The following is a 17,419-nucleotide window of genomic DNA, read 5'->3' as shown; positions in this document are numbered from 1 at the left end:
GAGACCATTTTCTTTACAACTACACCATGGTGGCTCCAAACATAAGAGAAAAATCATACATAAGTTAGAGGGTGCTTAAGTGTTAAGGGGAAAAAAAGAAAAAGTAGGACACAGTAAAGGGGATCAGACAATCTGAGCTGGAGTCGGAGGGGATGCCTGTGGCTTCCACTGTGTAGGCAGGACAGGACTCTTGGAGAAAGGCTTGGAGCAGAGTTTTGCAAAGGTGAGGAAGCTCATCATGGGATCTCTGGAGAAGCATGGTCCAAGCAGAAGATGCAAACCCAGGGAGAATTCTGGAAGATGTTCATGTGGGAGGGACTTCTGGGTCCAACTGCACTGGCCTCCAATCTGTCGCTAAGTTCTACCCCTTGTATTTTCAATAGTATTTCTTGGCTATGCCCTGTTCCCTCTTTACTAATGGCACCATCCATTATTCAGCCAACAGCTATAAATGACTGCTTCTGTCTTCAAACCCAGGACTCCCCTGCTGTCTTCCCTCTGTCAACAATCATAAGGTGACAGCTTTCTCTTTTCAGTTCTAGATGTTTCCGTATCTCCCTTTCCACTAAATTCAAAATACTCCTCTTTTCAGGCTGACTCATCAAACTGTCTCATTCTGATATCCACTTAGATCTCAGTGTACATTCTTCATAAATTAAAATTTCAGACTTACATAAAACATTCTGAATTTTCTTCCAAGAACATGTGTTATGTTTTATAATAAAATTTTAATCTTTATTTTAAAAATAATTTGTGCAAAGAGAAAGCATCTGGCTTTGTTTTATTTGCTACAGAAAAGGGATCGTGTCATAGATATACTCCTTACCAGAAATGGGCAAGTCTTTCGCCTTCCATGTGGATTAGGGAGGAAAACAGGTTCACCTTAGCAACAGCATTCTGATGTTGATGTCATCACCCTACATCATCTTGGTCTCATGTTCCTGTGCTCTTTCTCTGAAATCTCAAAGCTTTATAGATCTCTTCATTTGAAAGGTTTTAAAAAAGAAAGAACTATATTTAAATATTCACTGAGTCATTACAGTCTTGAACTTTGTTAGCAGGTCTCTCTTTTACAGCAAAACAAAATGAGAACTGTGCTTTTTCCACGCACTCTAGTTTCTGCTAGAGCTTTGCTGTACACTCATGTCTCCCAGGCTCATGCCCACGAGCTCCCTCTCTGTGCCCTGAACTCATCGGATCACACGCCTCCCCAACAAAAGCCTGATCCCTTACTCACGCAATTATTTCACTTTGCAAAGCAGTCCAGACCTGGGGCAATTACGGTGAGATTATGGATCCTGGATTCTGGAGCTGAAAGAAATCTTCATTAGATTTTAGTCCCTTGTTTAAAGGCGACAATCCAGATAGAAGCACAATGTTTGCCCTTTATTAAAGAGAGAAAAGATGTTAACCTTCTGGAAGTTTGTGGTTCCTCAAAATTTCAGTGAGGATTTTCACACAGGGTCAGATCATGCATCAGATGTTACAGTCCCTCCCAACTCCTGTCCCCCTCTCCCCACCCCTCCCCAAGGTCTATTCCATCCACCACAATTCCCTACAAGTCGCTGAGCCACAGCAACCAGACATCCTTCCCGCACCAGAAACTGGACTGAGACTCCTCCACTTAGAAGTTTAAATACAGGCTTTGGCCTCAAATAGCATTTGAAAAATTCACAGCGATATAGAATCATTTAAGTTATATTTATTTATAGTAATGAACATTGGTATATATTGACAGGAAAAAATGCTATCAATGAATAGAAAACAATCCACATACATGTGACACTTTGGCGAAATCGGGCTCTCAGCTTTCGACACTGCAAGCTGTACCCGGGGACAAAGCCCTGCTTCATGAGCTGTCATCACACGTGACCGTCATGCTCCAAAGTGATTTTTAAAGTTCTCAGCTTCTCGGATCCTTGACTAAGAAGTGCAGGTGATATTTTTAATTTTAAAGTTATTTTTAACATAATTAAGCATTTATAACTCTGCCTCATATACATTTTGGGTTATATAATGCCACTGAGCTAATAATTTGGACCACACTTTTTAAAAACTTTCTAGTCTCAAGATTTCACATTTAACTATAATGAAGCCATTGTCTTTTGGTCAGAAATCAATATCTTTCTTTTAAAGAATTTTTAAATATTGAAAATAGCAAAACAAAATATTCTCAAATTTCTAGAAAAAAATGTAAATATTACCAAGTGGGCAATTAGAACACATTTTTCATACTGAATTAATTGGTAAGTACTTATTGCCCTGATTAGACTGACACCCAAATACAGTTCTATCATTGTTCTCAGAGGAAAGAAAGGGTTGCCTGATTTATCTTTTTGTCTTTAATATTGGAAAGCTTGTTATTGAGTATTTATTGGGCACTCTCTTTTGAAAAGCACTTGACAATAATTTGTCACTTCATACTCATACTCAATATGGGAGATCACTTTCTTTTCATTTTACAAGTAGAGAAACCGAGGCACAGTAGATTGAAGACTGCATCCGGGGTCTCAATAGAACCTAGGGGCTGAGGTGAAGAATGGTCCCAGATTCTGTGAAAAATTTAGGCTCCTCAGTGGGCACACATATTTAGACACAGTCTAATCATGAAACCTGAGCAGAGTCATCCTCAATTGCCATGTTTTAGCAGGGAGTTGGCAAGTGAATTTTTGGTGGGGTTTCCTGTTCACATAGAAGAAAATAATAAGGGAAGAGATTATCTTGGAAACCTGGAAACAGAGAGAACTTCCTGAAATGTTCTAAAGGAAATATAGAGGTTTAATGTATAAATTCATAATTACCCAAATCAAGTCTTTATGGTATTTTTGAATTCATATCCTGGGTGTTTTCTGCTGCTTGGGTGGCCTGTTAGATTTTTTTTGCCTCTACATTTACGAGCTGTGCTTAATGGACAAACCAGCTACAGCCTGGCAAAACAAAATAATACTTTGTATGAACACATTTTCAGGGAGTCTACTTAGCCACTGAGGTTAATGTCCAGGGCCACTGTGTTTGACCAGGGAGGTGGTGCGTGGCACACCTCCATGCTTTACTCGGGTCGTGGTCACACTCTACAGCCACCATTCCTGAAATACGTGCACCCCTGGAGTGTGCTGTACCCAACCTGCTCAACCAAACGTGACTGAGGTAGGTATGCACCAATAGGGGCTGGTCACAGGTTTACCACTTTTAGATCATCTTGGTGTTTCTCCCCTGTCTCTTTTCTCATCGTTTGTAAATCTTGTCATTATTTCCTTAACTCTCTCAAGCCCCTCCCTGACCCCTCTAGAGCTGCAACTGAAACTTCTCCACACTGCCTCTCATAGTCTAAGGACAGTACCTGGGGTTTCTATATCCCAGGAGATTGATAAGATAAACCCATGGATCAATCACCTGTTACTTCTAGAATTCTAGAAACGATCTGGTTCTGTTGCGCAATCTGGGCCAGGCTGCAGCTTCCTCAAAAGGCTCAAGTTCCAGCTCTGCAGAGGAATCAGAAGTATGTGGCCGGTCTCATTGCCCCACTCCCTTTGTCACCGAAACAACCCCAAGCAGTGAGTTCCATCGGGGCCCCCGGTGTCCAAAACCTTCCCCCATTGTTTCCTGCTAAATTCTTTGTCCTGCAAGATGATCTGGGGAAATAAAAAAGGGTTGGTTCCCTTTTAGATGTGTTTGGGAAACACTGTATGCCACATTGTTCACTGGGAGACTCACATAGTGTATCATACAAGTTCTGCAATAAAGAAATCTGTTTAATTTTATCCTCAAACTTATGTATTTGGTTTTGGTAACTCATATTAATATCAATAATGCACTTTAGGAAATGAAATGCAAATCCACAGCAAAACAAGTGCCACAAACAATACTTCTCTATAATGCTTCTCTCCGTGATATCAAGCACAACTTGGGCCATTTACAGGTTTTCCCTGAGTAGTTAGTTGAGCTTTTCAATGGACTGTTACAGGAAAGGAAAGAAGAGATCCAGGGTGCTAGGAGACAGAGGTGAGCAGGGGGAGAGGAGCCACCGATGGATGACAGAGGGAACTCAGAAAAGTAAGCCTGTTCCCTTGTTTTAATAAATCTGCCTTATATGTTAGGAAACTGAGATTTAGATACATTACATTTCTTACTTTAGCCTGGCTGCTGTGGCTCAGTGGATAGAGTCTCGGCCCATGGACTGAGAGGTCCTGGTTTGATTCTAGATCAGGGCACATGCCTGGGTTTTGGGCTCGATCTCCAGTAGGGGGCCTGCAGGAGGCAGCCCATCAATGTATCTCTCTCACATTGATGTTTCTCTCTCTCTCTCCCTCATCCTCTCTCTAAAAAAAATCAATAAAAACATATTAAAAAATAAATAAATATCTTACTTTAGTTCACACTACTAGTTTGGTGCACAAATTTAACCTGAATTCATATTGCTAACTCTAAATCCCATACTCTCATTTCATTACTTCGGCATAATACACACTATTATTTATATTGCTGCTATCAAAAGGCATCATGGTAGAGTGGTTGAACGCAAGTCCCATCTCTCCCACGGATCAGCATGTATGTGGCTTTGCCTGGGATTCCTCATCACTGCACTGGGGACTAGTAACCCTCAAAGGGTTGTTGGAAGGGTTATAGGAATTGGTGTCCAGAAAATACTTCGAATACTTCCTGTCAACATTCAAATAAATATTCAATGGATGTTGCCAGTTGTTTTTATTATTATTATTCAGAGCTTAATCCTCACATTTTACAAATTCCACAGCCAAGAACTAGTTATCAACTGTCAGGAACTAATGGAATCAAACAATGTGTAACCTTCTTTGCTTCCTCTCCTTTAAGCGGAAGGAGGACTAAGAGATCTTAATATGTGAACCATCACATACTTATCGGGTAGACTGTGCATCCGCAGCCACCGCGGTGAGTGAAGACCAAAAGCCGGGGCATGGAAATGCTCCAAGGCTCAGAAGTGTGTGAATCACAATTCAGACTCAAGGGTGAGTTTTGCTGGGTCAAATGCTTTCTTGCTGATTCATTACTGTGGAGAGAGCTGATAGAGACGGGATGTTTACTGAGAGCTGAAGCTCTGCTCTAACTCCTTGGCTTTCATATTGATTGATCTAATAACCTTGATCTATCATTTCAAAAATAACTCGGTGTTTGTTTCTTTCATAACAGTGGAAAGGCCATGAATACATTCTTGAGGAGGTAGACTGAACACTTTACATGAGTTAGACACACAGGAAAATAAATGGAAACTATTTTCTAACATTTCCAATATTGCTCCCTCTGTGTTGTCTTTTGTCTTAACAAGTTTGAGTACATTTAGAATTAAGATTTAACACTGTAGTGCATTTAAAACATTACTATATTTTGATGACGTGTTACTGCAGCAGAGAGAAATTTTGTATTCTATTCGTGTCAGCTATGGAAATCAACCCCATTAATAAGCTTTATTAAATCATCTTAGGAAAAGCTCCACTGTCTTAACTATTTACTTAAATCCACATCCAACGAAAAAACATCTGTCACCCCCTGACAAATCTCATTCTGAGTGAGAATTTTCTTCTTGCAGGAGAAAAATTGATATGTTGTAATCCAACAGAAATGTCAGTAATTAGAGGCTTTAAAAGGAAACTCTGTTATAAAATGCAGGACTTACAGATTCTAACTTACTATTAAAAAAGAACACTGGTGAAGGAAAGCGTTTAAGAGGAGCATTGTTTCTGTCATTTACTTTATATGCAGAACATTACTCTGGAGCCCACTGACTTGTTTTATAGACAACTGTGTTGACTTGGAGGCTCAACATCTAGAAGTTTTGGGGAAACTGAACTGGGTTGAGCTGAAGTGGGTTGAAATCCAACCACCTTCCTGTTCCTTCAGAAGAAAAGATTTCTTAAATAAATTGATAAATCATTCAACTCTTACATAATTTTTAAAAACTGTTCAACCTTCTTAAGGAAGTGTATATTTTGCTTTCTGAAACAGTTAATTTAAGCATATATAAATAAATGCTTCCACAATAAATGAACTTTGTATGTTCATGGAAACAATGGTAGGATTCTATCTTATTGCTAGTATTTTAACAGCCTGAGTTGTTTTTGTGTACTTAGATGAACAAAATTGCCTTCTTTTGAATGTATTTTGTAAAATATTAAAAATGGACATTTTATTACCTCAGATAAGCCTATTTCTAAGACATTTAATAACTTATCAAGGCACTAAATTCAAGCACAGCCCTTAAAGCTCCCTACAGACAAGCTCTGGGGCCCTGTGACAAACTACAGCCCTCACCTGATGTGTGTGTCTTTCATGTAAAAGCAGGGCTTCCTGAACTGAGAAGATGATCTCATGTTGCAGGCTGCAGAGGAAGGCCACATGGCATTTATCCCAGAAAGGGGACATTCATCACTGCTGTGAATGTCTGGGGCAAATCAGATCCTGAGACAGATAGCTGGTTCTCAGAAGACAGATCCTATAGGTAGGCAGGAGAGGACACTGGCCTTTGCCAGTGAAAAATGAATGAGCAACACTTTGTAATGACAAGTTCTACATCTCCTTGAGTGCCTAATTTCCTTGTTCATTCACTTGTTATCATTTATTCAGTTAAACAGATATTTGTTTAATACTGACTGTGCCAGGCAGTGTTCTAGGTATTGGGGATCTATTAAAGAAGAAAATAAATAAGAATATATATCTTCATGGGGTGGGGAGAGATTCATAATTTTAAATTTTAAATTTCACATAGTGTGCTAAGTGATGATAAATGCTATGTAGAATAGTGAAGCAGAGAAATGGGATAATGGATGTGGTTTACAGTATTAACCAGATGTCAGGGGAGACCACACCAAGAAGGTTGTATTTGTTCAAACACTAAGAAAGCAAATCACAGAGATACCTGAGGGATCCATTTTTGAGGTGGAGGAAAAACAAATACAAAGACTTTGAAATAATGGCATGCTTACCTGACACACTAGGGTGGCGATAGCAGTGGTAGGAGAATATGTTAGACTAGTTACAATGTGGGGGGTGGGGTGATAGTCAGTGGTACTTCAGACAGTGTGTAGACTCTTATGATATTTTAAAGACTTTGGCCTCTATTCATTGGGTTACTGATCTGGTTTGCATTTATCAATGTATATGTGAATTAACAATGCCAGGTTTTTGTCTCCACATCCATACACTAAACTGTGTTTAAAATGGGCACTAACAAAATACCAGTGACCCCCAAAATGTCTTCTGCAAAACAGTGGGTTTTAACCTTTTTATTGAAAGTGGTCTATACTATGAATTATGTGCTGGTTCCTTAATTCTACTTAAAGGTATCCATCCTTCCCTATAGCTTTTCCGTATCCCATATAGTTCTTGCAGACAGATCCTTCTGGTCTACCCATCATTCTAACCATGTCACTTCTCCATACAGAAATGATAAAAAAAATCAGCAGTGGAAGGAGAACTGAGGGAGAAAGATAAGCACAGAAGGAAAAGAATAGCCAAAGGGAGTCAACATTGAACAATTTATTTGGCAATGAATAAAGTTTGCTAGCTGTGACAGCCAGTACAATGTCCAGCCCCAGGCCAGAGCCACCCATGGTGTCTACTTCTCAGCTAAGTGTAGGATATCAGATTGCTTGTATTTTGGTAGATGTTCATCTTTATAATCACGACATTTCTTTTACTTCCTGCATTCTGCAATCTAACCTTCCGATTTCTTTGGTGCTTCTCATCTAAAAACTTTGTTTTTTAAATTTTATTTTTATATCACAAATAGAATTTTTTATTTTTTACCAGTAAAAGTCTAGAGTTTTACACAGATTATTGGACTGAGGGTGCATATTCACTGGCTCTTTCAACTTTAGCATCTGTCCCATCCCCAGTAGCTCTTCCTTCACTATGAAGCTCCATGAGTTTTTCCAATTTAAAGTTGGGCTTCCTCAGCATTTTGATTTTTCTAACAAAGACATCATGGAGTGGATAGATTGGCAAGCCTTTTCTATGTCTTTTCCAATGCTATCTGGAATCAGTTTATTGCCCACTTCTTTCAAGTCATTTGTCTTCACTTCTCAGGCCATGATTTCCATCACCTTCTACTGCATTTGGTGGATCTGTTGATGCTGAGCATAAGAGGCCTTCCCAATCCGACTGTTGTGTTTTTCAGTAAAACCAACACAGAATAGACCAAACATATAAGCATCCGCAGTCATGACATCAATGTGGGCTTCAATCATGGTCTGCCATTTTCTGACCATGGAGCACATTTTGTCACAGGTAAGATCCATGCCATGGAAAGTAGTCAGGCAGTGTTTGCCCTGAACATCCTCAGTAATTAGCATGAATTTTCTAAATGTAACATCATCATTCTCCAGATCAGCTAAGCTCACTTCAAAAACACGACCCTTGAAACCATCAAATGCGATTTTGGTTCCTTGAGTTCTCATGATTAGTGTTTCTCCACATTTCTTGTATTGAACGTCACTGGTGTTTTCACATTATACCAATTTTTCTTAGGAAATGGACCGACCACTTTCTGCTTGGCTCCCTTGTTTCCACCTTTTGTGAAGCGGCTCTTCTTGCCAACCCCATGGTGCTTCTGAGAGCCAAAAGGTGTCATCTGAAAACAGTGAGCACTTCTATCTCAAAACCCAGGATAATAGTATTCATGTCTTTTGTTTAACATTTATTTTTTAACCATTATAGTAGTTGTGGAGGGAAACAGAAAACCATGGAGATAAAGCATCTCTTCAAATAATGACAACAACATTAATACTACATTAGGCAAAATTTGAGTAATTACAAAAGTGCTAGGAGTGGCTGTTTTAGGGGTTTTATATGTGTTATCTCATTTAATTTTATAACCCTACAAGGAAGCTACTTTACATCCATTCTATAGATGGAGAGCTAGTAAGTGGCAAATCTCCCTCATTTCTTACTCCAGAGCTTCTGCTCATCGTTCTAACGCTCCAGTGGCAATGTTTTTTGTTTTTTTGTTTTTTTTTATCCTCATCCAAGGATATTTTTCCATTTTTTTTGGTACAGATAGAGTGGGAGGGAGCAAGAGGAAGGGAGAGAGAGAGAGAAACATCGACGTGAAGGGACACATCGAGTGGCTGCCACCCGCACGACCAACCAGGGCCGGGGACAAACTGCAACCGAAGTACGTGCCCTTAGCGGGAACCGAACCCGGGTCTCTCCGGACCGCAGGCCGACGCTCTAACCGTTGAGCCAAACTGGCCAGGGCCTTTTGTTTGTTTTTTAAATAGATTTCTTTTTCTTTTGATTGTTTTTCTATATTGATTTTAGAGAGAGAGGAAGAGAAAGATAGAAACATCGATGAGAGGAAACATTGATTGGCCGCCTCCTGCATGCCCCCCACTGGGGATTTGGCCCACAACCTGGGCATGTGCCCTGACTGGGAATCGAATCGGTGACTCTTGGTGTCTGGGTTGATGCTCAACCTCTGAGCCACACAGGCCAGGCGCAATGTGTTTTTAACTTTTTGTTATGAAAAAATCCAAGATGTAGAGGGAATAATATAATAAGCACCTATGTATGTATCACACAGTTTCAGTAATTACCAAATAAGACTAGACTTCTTTTATCTATTTTCCCCCCAAACTATTTTATTTTGAAACAATCTAAGATATCAGATCATTTTATCTATAAAAATCTCATTATGTATTTCTAAAAGAGAACTTTAAAAACATAACCATAATACCATTTCACATCTAAAAATACGAACAACTAATCAAAAACATCAAATATCCAGTTTCAAGCTGTGATTTAACCACAAGGCCATAATCTTATAGGTGTAACATAATTTAGTACAGATGAAGAAATAAATCTACCAACCCACTAATCATATCATTTGTATTCCAGCATTAACACTTAAATGGGGTTGATCTAATGAGACAATTTTACATGCAAGTTGCTTAGGCAATATATTTCTCCAAATGGCAATAGGATTTAGAAAATCTAGGTTCAAGTTTTGGCTTCTGTGCTTAAGTTTATTATTTATATTGTTAGGGCCTCTCTTTGCTATACATAAAATGAGGGACTTGAACTATTAGTGAGTTATAATTCAGAATTCTCAGATTCTAGAATGTTTGGACAGTTATAATTTAGATAGATAATGATAGCTAGATGATAGATGATAGATAGATAGATAGATAGATAGATAGATAGATAGATACATAGATAAGACCCCAATAGATTTTATTTTATAAATAAGATCTCCTTAATGAACAAATCTTTCTAAACTTTAAATTGCTGGTATTAAAAAGGAATAATAGGTAAATGACTTCAAATAGGCTCTTTCTCTCTGACACTCAGTTTATTTATCTATCTTATCTATCCACTTACCCATCCACCAATCCATTTATAATCCATGTGCTCACCAATATATCAAGAAAGACATAATCTAAAAATAGTTTTTGTATAATATGTGGAAAGAAGCTTATTTTTTACAGAATACAAAACATAGTCAATCACGTGAACATTGCAAGTATGACTGCATTATCGTGTAATATGGAGGGAAAGGAAATAATTGCAAGCCCAGATGAGAATCAGACAGGAGGGTTTATATGTTTTGAAGATAAGAAATCTTTGAAGTTTGATTTTCCTTCTTAAGGGCAGATGACTCTGACCCCCAGCCTCATTTTACCAAGAAGAAAGTAATAAATCATTAAAAGCTTGTCACTTAAGAGCTTCAAGGAAGAAGTGGCTTTCGAAGAACTTTTCTATTTTTTCTCTTTCTAGGTTATTAGCTTAATGAGCAAGAGAGAGGAAATAATCTGAGAGAGAGGCGAGTCTGAGATCAAAATAGGGGAAGAGACAAAGATGGATGATAAATAATGAACATTCGTAAACAGAAGTAGAATTTGAAAGAAAATAAGTAAGAGCACTGTACCACTGCAGGACCGTGGGCAGAGGTCAAGCAGCCTAGATTTTCTGAGGAACCATTTCGCCCACTTTTCTAAGCATATGCAACTTGTCTGCAGGAACACAGGGCAGAGCGAAGTGCTTCCTTAGCATACAGCAATTCAGTAAGTCTACTTAGTTAAAAATGCTCCACAATTGCTTCATTCATCTTAGTGCTGTCTGTAGGTGCTAGAATATTAAATAAACTATTTAAATACAAGTCATACTTGAGGGATTAAGTACACTACACATTTTAAAGAGATAGGGCCCAAATTTATTTAAAATTTTTTTTGCAATCAAAATCGTGAAAACTGTAACCTAAAAGAAGTTTTTGTTGTCCAATGTCTATTAATATTCTATACAGAGATAACCTATAAAATGCAAATATTATGAGTAGAAATTCTTATAACTGTGGTGTATCAATTTAGCTAAGCTGCAACTACGTTTCCCTGGATTCCTTTCCTTATAAGGTTCTGGGTTAGTGCAGGGCACAAGAAACATTTGACGCGAGATGTGGAAGAGAAACAACAGCCCCATTTCCTTCGAGAGGTGAAGGTCAGTGCAAGGCTGCAGGCACTGTGGCGGAGTGTGCACATTGTGGCTCATCTACCGGCTGGCCTGGTTGGTGTGGCACAGCACCCTAACTCTTCCTGTTTCCAGCTCCCTTAAGATTTGTCCCTTCAGCTGCTCCAGGGCACAGAGCAGGACCGTGTGCACCTTTGTGCTGAAAGACACCAGCTTCTGCCCAGCCTCTGGCCCTCCACCCATGGGATTGTGGTTGGAGGTAGTGAGAGACCGATGCAAGCTTCAATTTGTCTCACAGGTTCCAGTTGACTTCTTGGGGCTCCAGCTTATCAGTGGAGGCTCCCATTTGTCCTTGCTCTCAAACACATCCACCTTTCCTTTCCATTTGCCAGTCTGGCCAATCCAGAAGCTCCGCACTTCAGGCTCAAAATCAGGTGCAGAGCCAGCAGCCTGCAGAGGCTGCACCACAGGCTCCTGCACTGACAGGCAGGCCTGGCCCCATGACGGATTCCTTGTTTCAATGCACATAGCGGCTCTGCTTCCCGATCAAACCCTGACTGATACAACAACCCTGTGAGGCAGGAAAACTAATCAGAAATGCATCCAGTACTTGAAGGAAAAAATATCCTCCAAAATTTATGTAAAGGCTCCCAAATTGGCAAACGATTTGAATATTAACTATAAAATTGAATCTGGCCCAGCTGGTGCGGTGCAGTGGATTGAGGGTAGTCCCATGGACTGAGAGGTCCCTGTTTGATTCCCAGTCAGGGCATATGCCCGGGTTATGGGCTTGATCCCGGTAGGGGGTTTGTAGGAGGCAGCTGATCAATGTTTCTCTCTCACATTGATGTTTCTATTTCTCTCTCCCTTCCTCTCTCTCTAGAAAACCAATAAAAACATATTTTTAAAAATGTATCTGATCTTTCTTGATGCATCAAGATATTTATTAATCAATATTCTGTCCATTAAGACTTAAAAAGCAAAAATCAAATAACTATGAATATTAAATAATCCTAATAATTATTATTTAATAATAATGAAATCATAAATTTAATAAAAACATACTAGTTTTAAAATTTAAATAATTATAAATAAAATTAAATGATTTAATCAAACATTAAATAATTCTAATTTAAATTAAATAATTCATTAGTGATCGAATGATTTGACCATTAAGTAAAAATTATTTAATTTTTAAATTAAATATTTATTTGACTATTAGAGAGTTTACAGGAAGATAAACCTGTCACTTAACAAAATCAAACATCATCGAATTTTTAGCATTGTACATTTTTACTTTATCAACTATAAATAAATTCTCAAAATTAAAAAAGCAAAAGCAGAAGAAATGTCCAAAACCTACACATTAAGAGTTTATCAAACAATTTTATGCTTTTGTATTGCTTCAGCAATCTCCACTTTTGTACGACCATCTCCATAATGCAGTCTGAACCCCAAATCCACATCCAAATGTCTGCTGTGTATATTCTGTTGAGTATTCCATTAGGATCTCAACCCAAAATCCAACTTTTCAGCATTTCCTTACCCCCGAGCAAATACGTGCTTTCTCCTGACCTTAGTTTCTCTTCACAGAAGAAACTGATATTTGTCATGGTTTGTGGCCTCCAAGCATTTTTAAAATTTGTCTCTTTCCCGGCCTTCCTTAAAGCTCTGGCAAAGGTGCTTCACACAGGCTACCGAGACCAAGCATGACTTCCTCATCAGCGAGACGAATGGGATAGACTAGGCCCTATTTTGAGTTCACGTTCTGGCAGTGGTGGCCGTTGGATGCTTCGGGCTTTCCAGGACAGCAAGCGCCGAAGTTCTGGCTTCCTTGCCCAGGTCTGAGGTGCACATCGTGGTGTCTGCTCCGCAAGGCATCAGTAAGGCCTTTGCAGTATGCTTTGTGCACTGTTCATATTAAATAGTTTCCAACTCTGATTCTTTGGACATTCTGAAGATTTGGCGAGTTAGGTAGGCAGGATTAAATGCTTCATTTAGTTTAGGGCCGATTCTCTTATGCACTTGCAATTAAGAACCCTGGCTGATACAGACACATAAGAGCAAAACATCAGAATCCTCTTCAATTCTAAGCATTTGCAAGATGTGAGTCTTTTTGCATCTACCTGCAAAATGTTTTTAGAATTTGTCCTTTTCGTTGTTTTTCAATTTCACTATGGAATAAGGCTCTGAAAATAGCAAACAGGTTACTTTCCATATATCAGAAGAGTTTAAGCTTTTTATATGTATTAACTCATTTCATCTTCATATCAACTCTGTTGATTAAAGCACCACTACTGCTTCCAGGAAGATGAGGAGGAGACTGAGGTCTTAGAGAGACTAAGTAACTTGCTAGAACACTGCAGAGCTGGAAGCCAGGCTTCTCTCATTCTGAGTTCCATGCTACAGTAGTAACTTGAATAGGATATCTGAATCCTTCCTTCACACTAACTAGAATCAGTTTATTCCAACGATGTCATTTCAGCCATGACCCTATGCAACACCATCGATAATTCCCTGATGTCTTTGGATCAAGTTGACACTTGTGGCCGCCATCCAAGGTTCTCAATGGTCTGGCCACAAGCATCTCCTCTTCCTCTTTATCTCCCATCCCCTGTGTGTGCTCCCCATGTTCTGAAAGATCAGACCATTCTCCTTGTCTAGGGGAGAGGGATGCTCTGTCAACAGGATGGGAAGGGAAGGGTTTTCTTACAAGGTGATACTTGAGTAAAGATGTGAAAGAGGAAGAGAGCCAGCTATCAGGACGCTGGATGACAAATACTGTAGGAAGAGATAACAGTACATGCAAAGGCCTGAAGGGAAAGAGGCTCAGTAAGTTCTGGGAACAGCAAGGAGACTAGTATGAGCAGCACACATGAGCTAGGTAGAGGATGAAAGTGGATAAGGCCAGGCAGGTAGCAAGAGCAAATCATGTTGGTCCTTCTGCAAACAATCTGTAAGATTTTTTGCTTTTACTCTGAGCCATATGCGAAGCCACTGGCAGGTTTCGAGTGGAGGAATGACATGATCTGACACACATTTAGGATCGATAATGGGGAACAGTGAAGCCAATGAGGAAGTTATGGATTATTGCTGTAGGCAAGAGGCAGTGGTGGCTTGGATCAGGTTGGAGGGTCTGCATATATTTTGAAGACAGAATGGGTCTTTCTGAAGGATGGTTGTAAAATGTGATAATAAAAAAGAAACCCAGGATGGCTCCAAGAGCTTTGGCCTGAGTACCTGGAAGGATGGAGTTGTCATTTAGTGAGAAAGGGAAGACTCTGGGAGAAGCAGATTAGTGGAGGGAAGTACAGGGTTTAGCTAGACATATGCTCAGTCTGAGATGCCTATTAGACAGTCAGGAGAGTGCAACTGAAGGTGAATCAGGTCCAGGGTGGAGGCTGGGGCAGGAGATGTAATTCTGGAAGACTTATTTATATTGAAATCTTCCTGGTAGCAGGGTCTGTGCTTGCTTAACATTTGTGTCCAGCATAGAAGTAGGGGCTCGATACATAACCAGAGTGGGGAGCAAAGCAACAGCTAAGGATAAAAATCAGGCAAATGTTTAAGGAGTTAACAAACTTAACTAGTTAATTGGATCCCAAATACCTATTGATATTATTCTATAGAGAAACATTACTACAGTCAAGAAATTGCAAGTACTTTAAATATAAAAGTAGTGCATTTGTAGATCAAAGAACACAAATATATTGTTCCTGTGATTTTTTTTCAAGAGTTAAGTATGATAAAGAAGCATAGAGAAGGGGCATAACTAGCTGGGGGGAAAGAGACTAATAAAAAAATGCCTGAACAAATGAAACACTATCTCTAGGCAAAGAAAAAGAAAACCAACTGTAGTAGAAAACATTTGAGAGATTATCAATATTATTCCAGGAAAATAAATAAACATAAAGCTGAGTTTGACACTCCAATGAAACAAACTTAATAACTAGGAATACAAAACATTCATCACCTTACCCAGGGGTGGGTAACGGTAATTTCACTTATAAAAATATGAACCTATTGCATAGATTATGAATTTATTCTTCAGTTTCTTTTTAGTAAACATGTAGGATATAAGGCAGAATAACTGTGCATGCACAGGACAGTAACTTTTTAATAAAAATAGAAGCACAATATCAAGACAATTTATCTCTATATGAAATAAAGTGCATTTGTTACTCAAGCTAAAGAAAAGCCTTTCACTAAGTTTACAGATAGGAGAGTTAATATGGGAGGTATCTGACCTCCCCAGTCAAGTAGCAGGCGGGATAATCAATGTCTTTTGAGGTTCTGTGACTCTGCTTTTTAATTTGCAGTATCACTGAAAGCAATTTCCTGGCATTCCACAATCTAGCTCTAGGGGCAAAGTAATTGGTGACCCATGGTCTATGTAAACAATCTGAATAACAAGGATCACAAAAGAGACATTAGAGGAACATTCAATTTAAATTGCATGTTTTTAGGTTGCTGGTTCTCAATGACCATTCTTCAGTAACACCTGCCGGCAGAGAATATCTTGGAAATGGAGATGGTTCAGAAGACTGTATGTGTGTGTGGGGGTGGGGTGGGGGGTCGTGGTAATTAGATTTGTGGAGTTTAGCTGGTTATTTATTCTCCTTTTGTCTTTACCTCATCCTCACCTTTCTGTGCCCTGAAGTAGATTCTCTGTGGACTGAATCACCTGGACACCCCGGAGAAGAAATTTTCCTTTCTTGTTTTGAGTGGCATTTCTGGAAAGGACTGTAACCTTACACAGCTCCAGCTACTGCCATGGGCCCCTCCCCCACGGCCCCAGCAACACTTTTCCTCTCCTCTCCCCCTTAGACCTAAAGGTGGTCATGGTTTCCCACTTTGCTAACCTCTGGGTGCCTCAACATCTCCTACAGGTGGCTTTAGCCTCCTTTCACCTTTGTAGATAGTCCCTTGTTTGGTTCTCCGAACCATTTAAATTGGATCCTGCTTCCCTAAATGACACAAGAGTGCTAAGTAATTTTTAAGTGGCAACAAAAAATCGAAGGATAGGGGCTGTCTACTCTTAGAGTTCCCAGAACACTCTTTATGGTATTTCAAATGCAGTGCAATTTTAATATTTCTGTGCAGAAATTGGTGAATTATAGGCTCTATGCAAAGTTGTTTGCTTCCTATATCGGTTGGATCCACCTCCCCCTCAACACAGTTATTTCTGTGTTCTATCATACCCAGAGGATGCTGGAGGGACAGAGCACCAAACTTGCAAGGCACAGAAAGGTGGTTCATATTTGTTATAGTTTTAGAGAATTGACATAGGACACAGCAAGGGAAAGATTAAGGTCAAAATTATTTGAAAACTAATATTCTCTAGGCAGAAACAAATACAGCCACTTGTACACATTTGTCTTACTGGGATCATGGAAGTCCGTGGAGATTATTGTCCACTTACCTTTGACTGATGCTGTCCAGTGTAGTAAATGTATAAAGTAACATTTGCTGTACCGTTGAAGAGAAAAACATGCTGCTGAATATGAGGCTCTCACAACTTAAACGGATTCTCACCAAGTTGCAAGTCAATTGGCAATATTAAAAACGCTCAAGATTACCAAGAATCAACCATTAATGAGAATGCACCGGAAACCTTTTAAAGTCACTTATCATGTTTAATGATCTGATACCAGGTATAATTATGCCATTATATATAATTTCAGTACTATGGCTTACATCATGCTAATTTACTCTACATGCCATATTGAATTTCTAGTCTAAAATTATCAACATATTGACTTCAGCAAGATTAATAAACAAGTAGTTGAATACAGTTATTCTTAGAGCCATTCAGACAGGAATATTTATTCATTCATTTATATATTTGACAAATTTTTCTAAACACCAATTATATACTATATAAGGTGTTAAATTCTGATGATACAGTGACAAACAATATGTCCTTGAAGTACATACAGTCCAAAGGAGAGCAAGACTGGGAGAGAGAGATTGTTCTAAATAGGGG

The 17,419-nt window shown here is 39.1% G+C and overlaps 1 pseudogene; it reads right to left on the bottom strand.

Annotated features, from left to right (window-relative positions):
- Positions 1-7,806: 7,806 nt before the first annotated feature.
- On the bottom strand, positions 7,807-8,602 carry LOC118622369 (annotated as a pseudogene).
- Between the last annotated feature and the right edge of the window lie 8,817 nt (positions 8,603-17,419).

This window comes from Molossus molossus, unplaced genomic scaffold, assembly GCF_014108415.1.
Source record: "Molossus molossus isolate mMolMol1 unplaced genomic scaffold, mMolMol1.p scaffold_m16_p_9, whole genome shotgun sequence".
Taxonomy (NCBI): Eukaryota; Metazoa; Chordata; class Mammalia; order Chiroptera; family Molossidae; genus Molossus; species Molossus molossus.
Note: the sequence above shows the minus strand (reverse complement) of the source record. Positions and strands in the feature narration are given on the sequence as shown.